The following is a 12,544-nucleotide window of genomic DNA, read 5'->3' on the forward strand; positions in this document are numbered from 1 at the left end:
ATTCATGCGAACAGGGAATAGAAGAGGAGGCCTGTTGGAAAAAATGACAAATCCATTGTTGCATATGAGGTACCTATGGGATCTCCGTGTGAAGAGGCAGTTTAATGCTCACAAAAGAGGACAGATCTTGCAGAAAGATATAGGAGTCTTCACTGTATAGGTGAGGTGACCACATAAAACAATAACAGCTAACAGGACTTTGAGTGCTAGGCATGTTCCAAGTGCTTTGCATATAGTTTAGTTCCTGTAATCTTCCTTTTAACTACATGAGGTAGGATTTCCTATTATTAAGCGCGTTTTATAGGACACGGAAGTTGAGGCACAAAGAGGTTATATAATTCATTGCCCAAGCTCACACTAGTAAGTGGTAGAGTTTTGAACTCAGCTAAATTACTTAACCATATGACAGGTTACAAAGATGGGTAGATTTGAATATTTATGGGAGAAATTCTAAAAATCAAACACATTTAATTGAATAATGAAAGCAATTTTTACAATAAAAACAAAGTGAATTAATATGGTACTGATGAGAAAATCTGGAACTCATGATTGCTGGTTTTGTAGTAGTGGTTGAAGCCATAGGAATCAATGTGTTTGCCAAGGAACAATGTGAGGGTAGGGAGGAAAGATAGCCAAGAACAAAACCTGGAGAACACTGATATTCAAGAGGCAGCTGAAGGTAGAGGGGTCAGCAGAGAAGACCAAGAACCAGAAGAAAGTGACATGCTAGAAGTCAAAGAAAGAAAACATCCATCAAATAGGAAATGGTCAGTGGGAAGAGTTCATATATAATAAAGCATGAAAAAGTTTCCAGTGACTTTCCCAAGCAGGAGTTACTGTTGGCCTTTGTCAAAACAGTTTCCATGGTACAGAGGGTGCTGGAGCCTGAAGGTGGTAGAGTGAGAAATGTAGAGGAAGAGAACAGGGTTAGACAAGTCTTCCAGAAATTTGGTGGTGAGGAGAAGGTTGGGGTTTTGAGCATAAAAAATCTTAAATCTTAACACACAGATAGCAAAAAGCCACTCTATCTCTCTGGGGAAATGGGCCACTGGGACTCCTGTGTTTTCTCAAAGAACAGCAACATAGCAGCTCAAACGCTTGAACAAGGACTTCATTGAAACCATGGAGTCCTGAATCTTAAAGAAGGTCCAGGCGATATATAACTACTGTACATCCAACACTTGTGCCTTAACTTGTAAGAAATGACAAGGAGGATCACGACCTATCAATTTGGCACTTTGCTGAGGTAGGAATTTTAACTGTGTGCCTGGTGAAGCTGCTGAGAGGGGGTCCATCACTTAGCTGGTTTGTGAACCCAGCAGACAGCCCAGCATCCTCCCCCATCCCCCAACACGTGAAGTCTTTAAAGGTGTTTCTTTGTGAAGAAATCACCATCAAATGAGAGACAAAACTCAAAAAGGCAGTTTTCTTACAGTGTATAGGTGATGTCCAGACAGGTTATGTGTCTAAATGCATATAGGATTTAGGAGACAGCAAGGAACCCAAACATACTTTCATGATTTTGACCTCTTGACAGTTACGGTAATGTTTCCCTCGTGGATGTCAGAGGCCTCTGGACCAAATACGTGGGGCGACCATGCACCTGGTTTCCCTGGGATATTCCTGATTAACTTCTATTAAGCTGCCATAATATTTAATAGTGTCTTCTTTCTCTTTCAAAATCGTTCTAGTTTGTATGATAAATTATAAGGTCATGATACACACAAATACTACTATAATGAATTCAATCAGATTATAGGGAAGAAGAGAGAGGTGGACAGAGGGTATCAGGGAAGATTTTGAAGGTGCAGCCTTGAAGAAGAGAGGTTTCCAACAGGGCAGAGAAGAAAGGGAAGGCACCCTGACCAGGGGATGATAAAAGCACAGAACGGCTTCCCTCACAGAAAACAGATACCTTGAATTCTCCCTCAAACCACAATTCCTGTAAAAACCAAACAAACGTAAAGAAGTTAAAATGAACAGCAGAACGCAATTAACATCCTCTAAGAGACCCACTGCCTTAATTTCAGCTGCCCAGTTCTGATGATTTTAAAGCTATTTGTTAGTATTTGTATATTTTTAGTAAGTTGTTTTCTGTAGAGAATACTATTGGGCAATTATATTGCATCACAAACAACTTCTTCAACCCATTCGTAGATTCCAATCTTTTAGAAGTTGTAGGAATTATAGCTCCCCTATCTAGCTAAAGAGGGGTTTGGATAAAGGAGATAAACTTAATTTAAACCACAGACTGTTTGAAGATTTCTTCCCCATTGTAATTATAAGAATTATATTTAATACTCATGTAACAGATATCACATCTTGTTGGGGAAACAACTCCCTTCACATAAATTGGAAAAAATACTGCAAATATTTCATTATGTCTGTTGTTTATTCTTTCTAAAACCCCAACAGAATCATCTTCCTCAAAATTAATCCTCATTATCACTAATTCTTCACTTACTTGATTCCTGACTGCTTAACACTTTTTTTTTTTGTCTTTGTGTGTATGTGAAAGTTTAAATACACTGATGAGTTTTAAACCTTTTTGGATGAGGATATTTGCAAGACCACTGTCATAAATTCTCCTAGCACAGAATATCTGGCGATACCTCAGTGCACAAAAAGACATTATAACATATATGATTATATGTAAGAAATTGTAATGTAGACCTGTAGTACAATGAAAGCCTAAAATTTTTCTTATGCTAAAGTAACACTGCAATAAAAATAGGCCCAATTCTATTACCTCTATAAAGTCTGACGTTCTTCTAATTTCCATGATATATTAGTATCGCTTACTCATATCTGAGAACATTAGAGACACTATTGATAGGACTTGAATTGAATTACGACTGATTCTATTTGGGATAGTAGTGTGCCTTGCCTAAAAACACCACACTTCCCAGCCTCCCTTATAAGTGAAAGGAGTAGCCATGTGACCTCATTCTGGCCAATGAAATATAAGTGAAAGTCGCCTGGTGAGCCATCTAGGAAAAGCTATTGTTTTCTTGTTAAAGGAGACACAGTCAGCTAGCAAACATTTTTGCTTTTTGCCTTTCCTTTTCTTCCTACCCAGACTGCAGATGTGATGACAGAGATAGTGCTGCCATGCTGGACCATGAAGCAACAAGCATGAAGGATGCTGAATGGAAAGATAGGAGTCGGAGAGCACTGTAGGGTTTCTATGCCAACTCTGATATGCCTTCCAGTGGAATTTTTTTTTGCATGAGAAAGATAAACCTTTACTTATTCAATCTGCTATTGTTATAGACTTTTGTTATATTGTGTTATGGACCGATAAATTCCTCATTGATAAATCAGGGAATGATCCAATTTTAGTAACACTTGATCCCTGTGATCTTTCCTCCTTTGAGACACATTCTCAGTGTCTGAGAGGAGTTGTGAGGATTAAATGAGTTAGTACAAGTGAGGTGTCTGGAATAGAGACTGATATTCAGTAAATGTTGGCTACCATTAGAGTAAGTGGGTACAAGTTCCAAGAAAAATCTCAATTGCTTCTCAGTATTTCAATCTAGGAGAAATTAGGTGAAGTGAATATTAGATTTATTAGAATGTTACTGTTGGTAGTAGCAGATAACCCATTTTTAATTATAACTTAATTATTTTATACTCTGTTCAACACTTGATTTAAGGTGGCCCACAGCAGAAAAACATGCAATAAAATAATCAAATAAAAATAAAAAATAGGGCTTCCTTGGTGGCGCGGTGGTTGAGAGTCTGCCTGCCGATGCAGGGGATACGGGTTTGTGCCCCGGTCCGGGAAGATCCCACATGCCGCGGAGCAGCTGGGCCCGTGAGCCATGGCCACTGAGCCTGCGCGTCCGGAGCCTGTGCTCTGCAGCGGGAGAGGCCACAGCAGTGAGAGGCCCGCGTACCGAAAAAAAAAAAAAAAAAAAATATATATATATATATGTCAGGAGAAATTAATATTAAAATAGGAATTAAGGAGGGTGAAAAACATCGAGTACAGATCTGAACACCATTCAACCTAGTAACACAGTAGTGGCTAAGTTATAAACCTAGCCCAGAGGTTCCTGGTGACTACATGAAAAAGGAGTTATGATTCAATAGCATTAATTCAATAGATGTTTATTAAAAGTCTATTAGGTGCCAGGCACTCTACTAGGTTCTAAGAATATAATGGACAGAAAAGCAGGTACACGGGACTTCCCTGGCAGTCCAGTGGTTAAGCATCCACGCTTCCACTGCAAGGAGCACGGTGTGATCAAAAAAAAAAAAAAAAACAGAGGTAAAGAAAAGCAGGTACATTCTCTGTACCATGGAGCTCACAGTCAAGAGGGAGAAAAAGACATGAATTAAATAATCATGCACGTTTTTCAATTCGGACAGCAAGAAAAAAAATGTATGTTCCTTAGGGAAAGCAAAGCTTTTCTACGTACTTCACTCTAGATAAAATTTCTCATGTGGAGCATTTCCAACCCAATTTTGGTGGCCAGGCATGACCACGAGGCTGTGATTTTCCAATTCCAACCGGGTTACAATGGATCCACTTCCTTCTCTGCTACCAGATTCTGGTTTTTTGGTTGGGAAGAGGGATATAAAATATAATCATCAGCTTTCCCTAACTGGAGGTCTGTTCTGATTACTTCACAAACTGCTAACATTTTAGACATCCTTATTTATTATATGAAACCCCAGGAGAAAATAAAACTATTGAAAGAAATTTTTATTGCAGGTTTTGTTGACATAGAGTAAAACACATCCCTTTGGTTTTACTCAAATTTATTTCTTATGAGCCTTTAGGTAAAGTTCCCAAGAACTACATTCTATAAGAAATAAGGGCTTTTCCAGGCCAGAGAATTTTGCCATTGCCATTGCCACTGAGTTAAGGCCAAATGGAACTTAATCTACCTCGTTTATCTGGCATCAAGGAGCAAATATTACACATATTTTCTAGATAATACAAATTGAGTCTATCAAGTACCGGGACTTCAAGTTTGAGAAAGAAGCATGTCTAAAATGCCTTTTGAATGATGAAAAATCATAATTATAAACATCTGTTTTGATACCAGATAAATGTAGTTCTGATTTTGACTTGTTATTCTTTCCTTAAGGTCAAGCTAACTTTCCTTCTCCTGCTGTTCTTGTGTCTACTTCTATTAACACCCCTTTTTAGTTTGCTGCTACTTCCTACTTGCTTAAGACTGTGAAATAATCATGTTTCCTAGCATTGTGTGTCAAATAAGATCCAATAAGCTCTGAGCGAGGGCCCAGGCTTTGTGACAAGCTGTTTTCCTCTGAAGCTTCTAAGACACCATCTGTTTATTCCTAAATTTAAGATTATCTTCCAGAAGGATGGGGTTTCCACAGGTCTTATCTCAAGTTGCTAGAGTTATAAAAGTGCATCTTGAGAGTCAGTGTAAAGGGCTGGTTCCACTTCACATGATGTGTGTGAATCTTACCTCATTGTGTGCAACCTTGGTGAATAAAACTTGGTTTACTACAGAATATGCAAAGGTGCTGGCAGGAGCTGAATATAGCACAAAATCACAGACAACAAACCAAACTGGGAATATTTATGAAGCACCAGTTATGTGTAGGGCTTGGTGTTGGTCCTGTGATCTGGGGTAATTTTTGTCATCAAGAAGGACCTATAGCTTTATGGGGTTTTGAATAAAAGGGAAACAGCCATCAAGACTCAAAGCACAAAGAAAGCACTTCCTTTGGAAGCATGTGTACCACAACTGAAAAGAGAAAAAGCAGCTCAACATGGTCCTTTCCCAAAGGGACATGCAAATTCATGGAACAGGTCATATTTTTAAAGTAAGCAAATGAAAGAATTGAAGTAATTATTAACTCCTGGAAAGATAAAGAATTACATCAAGAATGTAATTAATCATAGTATACTATGTGGCTTAGCAGCAAGCAGTATTTGCTTAATCATAATAGCTAAAAATACTCAAAGTGGATTAACCCAAACATTATGATGTAACTAATGGGGAGGATGAGGGAGGAGAAGGATATGAGAGAGCGCTAAGTCTTCCTCTACCATAATAAAGAGGCATTAGACAGTGTCCATAATTGATTAATTAACAGGTAACAGTATATTTATGTTATGTAAAATCTGGGATAAATTAGAGGAAAAAAAACACTAAAAGAGATGTAGTAACATGTGGGTGAAGTGGGAAAGGCAAGGAACTGCTCTTTTTAGTGACAAACATTTTAGATTCTTTGACTTTTGATCTTTGATAAATGTTTAAGCTAAAAAATTAATTAAAAACTACATTTTGGACAGAACAAAAAAAGGGATTGAAGAGCAAAAGATCAAGAGGGAATGATTCCTTGGGAGCGGCAGTTGACAAAGCAAATTACAGAATATACTCAATGAGAATCAGATGAAACACGGGAGATAAAAGGCTTGGGACCAAGAGGTCCCAGAGAGGCATTCAGAGGAGAAAGGCTGCAACCAGGAAGTCTACACACTCACAGCTGCATCCAGGCCCCGGTGCTTGCCCAATAACAAAGCCACTTCTGTCTGGGAAAACCACAGCAAGGCCAGGCAGGGAGCAGAGAGTCTTTAATTGGGGTGGCGAATGAGCGGCCCTGTGAACCCCAGATGCCTCCAGCAGGCTGGGGCATGCTTTCTGTTCCTCCCTTCTTTGCACACTTGTTGATGGCCTTGCCTTGTAGCATTGTAGGTCTTTTGGCTTCTCCCTCTCCTCTAGGTCCTGAGCTGTCTTTCTGCCTCTTTGCTCTTCTATCCTGAGCACCTGAAGGCCAGAGTCCCATGTTCTCACCTCACTTTCCTCCCCATCAAAATACTTCCCTTCGGGTTCCATTCCCTCAGAACCATCTGAGTGACAGGCCAACTAATCTAATAATCCAATCATAAAATTGGTGGTAACAAAAGGCTGAAAACAACTTAATATGTTAATCTTGTCTATTAACATTTCTAATTAAATAGTAGCCTTCAGCACTCCAACTCAGAGGGATTATTTATCTGGGAAAGTTGGGCAGTCAGCAACCATGTTAACTGAAATGAGTCAGAGAAATACAAATACTGTATGATATCACTTATATGTGGAATCTAAAACAAATACAACAAACTAGTGAATATAACAAAAAAAGGAAGCAGAATCACAGACATAGAGAATGAACTAGTGGTTACAATGAGGGGAGGGACAATAGAGGGGTGAAGGAATGAGAGGTACAAACTATTGGGTGTAAGATAGGCTCAAGGATGTATTGTACAACACGATGAATATAGCCAATATTTTGTAATAACCGTAAATGGAGTGTAACCTTTAAAATTTGTATTTAAAAAAATCCAGAGGAGAGGGATGTAGGGTAAACATCTCCTATTTCCCTGAAATTGTTCTATGGAAGAAACATTTGTGCATAAGCCATGCTTCAATGTCCCCAATTAAGGTTTTATGGTATTGATCCTGTACCACCTTTATCTCCCTCAGCATTCGGAAAATTCAGTCCATTGTACACACTACTTTGTGCTTACTGATAGGTAAGTTTTCCTAAGACAGGTCACAAGTGTGTCCTTTGTCTTTCTTAATTGGTCCATGACCAACAGAGTTGGCATCCTGTTGTCAAATGACGTGAAATCTTTATTATCCTTTATTATCTACTTATGTTCTCATTAACTAATTTCTGAGGCCTTGACTAAAGTGGTAGCAGGGTCCTTTGGCTAAGAAACTTGTGCCAGTCATGAGATGAAGCTCTTATAGGAAAGGAAGATACCAGTCTATTATTCTGTATGAAGAGAGCCGAGAGAAAAGAAGAGAACCTATCCTGGAATAGAGGAAGGAGACAGACCACAGAGGCCAAGAACTGAGGTGCTTGGCAAGAGCTGATCTCTAGCAGAGACCTTCAGTATGGAGATCTTGTGTTTCTGGGAGGTCAGGAACCCACATGGAACTTTGGGGACTTGGTCATTTTAAAAGATTCTTCTTTGCTTTGACTGTCCGAGCTAGGCTCAAGCAGGGTAAAGTATTGGGAAGTGACGTGTTAATACTTCTAATTCTCAATTTCTCATTATATACACAGAACAGAGTTGTTATGACACTGTGGATAAATCCACCCAAATATATTTTGACCTGTGTTTTGTTTGTCTGGTTATTTCAAAATGCCAGAAATGGTGAAGGTTTGACTCCTTAAATGGACCCAGGTATAAAAATGGTTAAATTATTTACTTACAAGGTAGGACTATGAATGAATTAGAAATAGCTAGGAATGGCAGTTATAGAAAAATAAAAAGATTTTTACTAATTTAACAAAAAAAGTATCTTAACGTTAAAAAAATCTTTTTTTTCTGCTTTTTATCCCCACAGGTTTTAAAGAAAATATAACCAATTCAGAATGTTCTAAAAATTGAAAGCACAGGTGAGAGTATAAATGTTTTCTCATTCCTTTCCATTTCTGTTGTGAAAGCCTGAATGCTATGTCTATTACTTCAATTACTTCCTAATCCTCAACAAGTGGCAGCTTCCAGAGAAACAAGCAAGGTCTGTGGGAAAAAGTTTAGAGCCTCTAAAACTTAACCTGAAATTTGAAGTGACTGAGAAAGACAAAACAAAAACAAACATCAGTAAATTCTCAAACTGGATACAGTCCGCAAAACTCTACAGTTATGCTGTCCAATATGGTAGCCACTAACCACATGTGGTTAGGATGACTGAGGAAGTGAATGCTTAAGTCTGTTTAATTTTAATTAGTTTTAATTTTTAAAATGAAGCAGTGTAAAATACTTTTCCTAAAGTATAACTTCATTGTTTTGGTAAGTCTGTACTGCACTTTAACTGTTGTATCGTGTCAGACACTATGTTATAGTGGGTGTTTTGGGCACATGTGTCCTTTCTAATTTTACATGAACACAAAATCGAAGGATTAATTCAGTTCAAATTATTTTCTTCTATGCATCAATGTAACACAATAACATGTTTCTTTGAACACTGTATTCAGATTAGCGCAAATTACAGTGATACAAATTGAAATGCTTACTCTTTTAATTGTAATAACTGAATTAATTTTCTAGGTAAAGATAAGTGTGAATGAACTTTAAATTTAAAATGAAGACATACTACTGGTGGGGAATTGAGGGGAGATGCAGAAGTAGTACAACAGTGAAGGAAAAAAGAGACTGGAAGAAGGTATATTGCATACTTCACAGGAAAAGGTATTTGCAATCTACTGTGGCAGAGCAAAGTGAAAAAGCTGTTTGTGTCAAAAATTATTTTTTAAGATAATAAAATGGACAATATTAAGAGATTTTTAGCAAAATGTAGTGAAATTGATAAAAAGTTTCCCCTTAAGAGTCAAAAAACTTGATGAGAGGAGTTGCCTGATATCAGAATTTAACGTCCACGACTTTCCTGGTGGTGCAGTGGTTAAGAATCCGCCTGCCAATGCAGGGGGCACGGGTTCAAGCCCTGGTCCGGGAAGATTCCCACATGCCGTGGAGCTGCTAAGCCTGTGCACCACAACTACTGAGCCTGTGCTCTAGAGCCCGTGAGCCATAACTACTGAGCCCGTGTGCCATAACTACGGAAGCCTGCGCACCTAGAGCCCGTGGTCCGCAACAAGAGAAGCCACTGCAGTGAGAAGCCCACGCACTGCAACGAAGAGTAGCCCCCGCTCGCTGCAACTAGAGAAAGCCCGTGTGCAGCAATGAAGACCCAGTGTAGCCAAAAATAAATTAATTAATTAAAAATAAAGAATTTAATGCCCAATAAAATTTTTAAAATGAGTTTTAGGAGGACCTGAGCTTTGGGAATTCCCTGGTAGTCCAGTGGTTAGAACTTTGCCACTGCAAGGGGCACAGGTTCGATCCTTGGTCGGGGAACAAAGATCCTGCAAGTGGCAGGGCACAGGCAAAAAAAAGAGGGACTGAGCTCTAATTTTGGCCAGCTGTAGAACTGCTTGGATTCTTGAACACATTCTCTCACACACACACACACACACACACACACACACACACACACACACACACACGATAGGGGAATGGTAATAGAAATTACTCCAGTTATGGGAGTTGAGATAGAAAATTATAAGGAAACGACTACGAAAGATATTTTACAAAAAGTGAAAGATCTTTAATTAAGGCACCAAACAGCTGCCCAAACATGACCTTTCTAACAATAAGATCATTTGATTCAAAATTTGAAAAATGCAAATATTTTTCTTTAGCTTTAAATACCATGCTACACAAGAGATATCGCCCAATTAATTATTCAGTTATGTATTTCTCAAAGAAATGTTGTCAATTTGTGACCTAAAATCAAACTCATGATGTGCATATTTGAGTCTTTTACATCTGTCAAAGAGGAGTTTCAGCTAGATTTGGAAAAAAATTACGTTTTATCATAGTGGATGGTGCTCCAACTGCATTAGGTAAAAAATTCAAATTTATTGGAATTTTAAAACAAGTGACTAATGTTTTCCTTATATGACATATATGATATCTATTGAAAATTCATGTACTCAGTTTGCTGAGGCAGACTCTATGACAGTGTTATGGATATAGTTGTTAAAATCTTTTAATATATATGTGCAAATGCTATGAATCATCAGAGATTTATGAAACTGTTGAAAGAAATAGAAGACAATGGGGCTAATGATCTTGTGTTCTTTGCCAATGCTCATTGGCTGAGCTGTGGAAGCGCTTTACAGATTTACTGTTAACTCTGATTGTCTTGAAAAAAAGGATGCTTGCCAAGTATTCAATAACCAAAGATAAAAATGCAGTGGGATTTACATTTTCTCCCTGGTATTACAGTGCATGTGAATGAGCTAAATTTAAAGCACCAAGAAAAGGGAAAACTCTGGCTAGACAGAACAGTTTATGTTGAAATGAAAACTTTTCATAATACAAATTAATAATGATTTTACACATGATTTTTAGTAACATGAATCAATATGCAGAGTATTTTCATGAAAATTGGCTGCCAAAAGGACAAAGAAAATTTGAACACTTTGTTGATATTGATAAATATCAAGTTGTATTTCAATACTTTTTGAATTTGATGTTAATAATCCTGAGTGGGGGACTTCCATGGTGGCACAGTGGTTAAGAATCCGCCTGCCAATGCAGGGAACACGGGTTCGAGCCCTGGTCTGGGAGGATCCCACATGCCGTGGAGCAACTAAGCCCGTGCGCCACAACTACTGAGCCTGTGCTCTAGAGCCCACGAACCACAACAACTGAGCCCACATGCCACAACTACTGAAGCCCATGCTCCGCAACAAGAGAAGCCACCGCAATGAGAAACCCGCACACCACAATGAAGAGTAGTCCCTGCTCGCTGCAACTAGAGAAAGCCTGCATGCAGCAACGAAGATCCAATGCAGCCAAAAATAATTAATTAATTAAAAAAAAAATCCTGAGTGGACAAAGGAGAGAGTGAATTTATTTAACCTGGACAGATATAGTTTTGAAACTGATATGCTTTTGCTTCAAAGTCAAATCAAATCTTCTTAAAAAAAAAAAGTTTTGTCAATGTGGTTGCAAATATTAAAGGAAATTAGTTTTGGATAATTGATTAGATTGTTGGAAAACTTTTAAGTACATTTGGAACAACTTGGGTACAGGAATCTGTTTTTTAACTGTAAATTTTATGTATACACTGAGATGTTCTGTAAATATAAAATCTATACTGGATTTTGAAGACAGTATGAATACAAGAATATAAAATAATAATTTCTATGTTGATTACATGTTTAAATTATAATATTTTGGACATACTGGGTTAAATACAATTTATTGTTCAAATTAATATCATCTGTTTCTCTTTTACTTTTTTTCATGTGGGAAATAACAAATTTATTTATTCATTCATTCATTCATTTACACATGCCGCTCTGCGCTGCTTACGGAATCTTAGTTCCCCGACCAGGGATCGAACCCAGGCCCCCTGCAGGGGAAGCGCAGAGTCCTAACCACTGGACCACCAGGGAATTCCCCAAATTTAAAATTACGTGTTGCTTGCATTATATTTCTGTTGCCTATCACTTGCCCCAAAGTCCTAGCAATATGGATTTTGCCAAAACCCCAAAGGTATCAGTATCTAGTTATACATAGCATCATCTTGTCATGTAATGAATGCCAAGTTGTCATGTAATGAATGCCAAGTTGTTTGTAAGTCACTGATCCACTCACATCCTCCCCCCATTGTAAACTAGGGCATCTCTTTGTGAGATGCCAGGTGAGAGTTCAAAGTCCAGTCTGTGGTCATGAAACAAAATTTTGCCTGTGATGGAGGAACTGCACCAGTGACCTCAGACTGGTTATCATTTGCTTCAATCAACTGAGGGAAACCCTGACTGGAAGGGTAACCAGAAATCAAATCCTATAGATTATGTCAGTCAGAATCGATATGCTCACCTGTACCTGAAAACAAATGGACTTATAGTGCCAAGGCCTTTATGAGATAAGACAACAGCTGAAGTCATTCATTGTCTAAGTTCCTGAAAAAAAAATGGAGACCAGCCAGAATCAATACATTCCTGAGCTAATTCAGAAGAGATTACTACGGAGGGAAAAATAATCTGG

Source organism: Pseudorca crassidens, chromosome 16 (assembly GCF_039906515.1).
Source record: "Pseudorca crassidens isolate mPseCra1 chromosome 16, mPseCra1.hap1, whole genome shotgun sequence".
Lineage (NCBI taxonomy): Eukaryota > Metazoa > Chordata > Mammalia > Artiodactyla > Delphinidae > Pseudorca > Pseudorca crassidens.